General features: G+C 39.6%; 1 non-coding gene across 1 annotated transcript; it reads left to right on the plus strand.

The window, feature by feature from the left end:
- Positions 1-705: 705 nt before the first annotated feature.
- TRNAW-CCA (transfer RNA tryptophan (anticodon CCA)) lies at positions 706-777 on the plus strand. Its single transcript has one exon. It is a non-coding gene; the product is annotated as a tRNA-Trp (tRNA).
- Positions 778-2,516: the final 1,739 nt, after the last annotated feature.

A 2,516-nucleotide genomic window follows, 5' to 3' on the forward strand; every position in this document is an offset into this window, starting at 1 on the left:
CAGGTCTCCTGCATTGCAGGCAGATTCTTTACCATCTGAGCCACCAGGGAAGTCAATTTATTTTTAGGTTGTACTATTAGAAAATAGCAGTTTAGAGTGCTTAAAATTTTCTGGAAAACTTTTATCACTATATACTGGCTCCCTTCTTCTTTAATGACACTTAAAAATCATATATTTAATCTGATATTAATAGAACTACTCATTATTAGCCTGTGGTATATATATTCATGATTATAAAATTTATTTTAATTTCTTTTTAAATTTTCCATGTTTTCATGATTATCAGTTCAGTTAAGTTGCTCAGGCATGTCCGACTCTTTGTGACCCCATGAACTGTAGCACCCCAGGCTTCCTTGTCCATCAACTCTGGGAACTTGCTCAAACTCATGTTCATCCAATTAGTGATGCCATCCAACCATCTCATTTTCTGTCTTCCCCTTCTCCTCCAGCTTTCAATCTTTCCCACCATCAGGGTCTTTTCCAATGAGTCAGTTCTTCACATCAGGTGGCCAAAGTAGTGGAGTTTCGGCTTTAGCATCAGTCCTTCCAATGAATATTTAGGACTGATCTCCTTTAGGATTGACTGCTTTGATCTCTTTGCAGTCTGATGGACTCTCAAGTGTCTTCTCCAATACCACAGTTCAAAAGTGTCAGTTCTTCAGTGCTTAGCTTTCTTTATGGTCCAACTTTTACATCCATTGGGCTTCCCTGGTGGCTCAGAGGTTAAAGCGTCTGCCTCCAATGCAGGAGACCCAGGTTTGATCCCTGGGTCGGGAAGATCCCCTGGAGAAGGAAATGGCAACCCACTCCAGTATTCTTGCCTGGAGAATCCCATGGACAGAGGAGCCTGGCAGGCTACAGTCCACGGGGTCACAAAGAGTCAGGCACAACTGAGAGACTTCACTTCACTTCACTTCACTTCACATCTATATATGACTACTGGAAAAACCATAGCTTTTGACTAAATGGACCTTTGTTGGCAAAGTAATGTCTTTTCTTTTTAATATGCTGTCTAGGTTGGTCATAGTTTTTCTTCCAAGGAGCAAGTGCTTTCTAATTTCATGGCTGCAGTCACCATCTGCAGTGATTCTGGAGTTCAAGGAAATAGTCTCTCACTGTTTCCATTGTTTCCCTATCTATTTGCTATGAAGGGATGGGCCCAAATGCCATGATCTTAGTTTTCTGAATGTTGAATTTTAAGCCAGCTTTTTCATTCTCCTCTTTCATTTTCATCAGTAGGCTCTTCAGTTTCTCTTCACTTTATGCCATAAGGGTGGTGTCATCTGCATATCTGAGATTGTTGATATTTCTCCTGGTAACCTTGATTACAACTTGTACTTCATCCAACCCAGCATTTTGCATGATGTACTCTGCATAGAAGTTAATTAAGCAGGGTGACAATATATAGCCTTGTCATATTCCCAGTTTGGAACTAGTCCATTTTTCCATGTCCTGTTCTAACTGTTCCTTCTTGACCTGCGTAGTATATAATTTTTAAAAAGAATTTAGCTGGGTTTATGCATTTATATTCAGTATAAAAATCTGCTTCTAAGATGGTGAATTTAAATCCTTTACTTCTAGTTTGAAACATGGTATCTTGGTCATATTTGTACCTCTCATTTTATGGTATTTACCTTAATTATCATAAACCACTGGGCTTTGTTATTTTTAGTGGAATATCGCCTAAATATTCTTAGCATTATACAAGTATAAAGGAAGAAGTGACAATGTAGCAAATGTGGGTGGCATGAGAATCTAAATTAAGTTTAGGGAACTTGCTTTGAACCTTGATATCTATTCAAACTCAGTCACACATATATGAAGCATGATAATTACTCTTCAGTCAGAAAGTGTTCTTATACAGCTTGATGGCTCTACTACCACTCACTTCATGGAAGACAACTCATTCATCCTGGTCACTATTACAACTTATCCCATTGGATCCCTAGAACTCTACTGAGAAGAAATTCTCAATTTGGTGAGATATATTTTCTGTCATGCAGGTGGTATATAAAGGCTTTTCGCTGCTTCGTTCTCTACAGATTCATTTAGCATGAGGCCATCCATGAAGCCAAGATGTCCTATGAGATAGTAAAGCAGTCACACTCACTCCAGTCTGAATAGTGACAGAGAAAGAATGACTTGGTCCTGCAAAAGACAGTGATATGTTCCTGCTGTCCACTCAAACTGCTTCTGGTGGTCTATGCTAAATAACATAGAGGCAAAACCATGGCCAGCTCATTAGCTGCATACCATGTGCTAGGACTATGTTGATTTGCTCCATAGAAGAGACAAAATCTGGAATAGCAGCTGTAATTGGAGCCACCAACTGTTTTGATAATTGACTGCCATTCATTAAAGCTGTCCAGTTTTTGCAGAGGCCAAATGAGTGAGCTCAATAAGTGCAAGGGAGGAATGAACACCCTTGCTTCTCCGGTCCTTGCTACTGTCCTTAGGTATGTGTGTTGCTTTTGATTCCCAGTTATATATGGAATGCCAGTTCCAGGCCACTCTTC

Source organism: Bos indicus, chromosome 6, assembly GCF_029378745.1.
Source record: "Bos indicus isolate NIAB-ARS_2022 breed Sahiwal x Tharparkar chromosome 6, NIAB-ARS_B.indTharparkar_mat_pri_1.0, whole genome shotgun sequence".
Classification (NCBI taxonomy): domain Eukaryota; kingdom Metazoa; phylum Chordata; class Mammalia; order Artiodactyla; family Bovidae; genus Bos; species Bos indicus.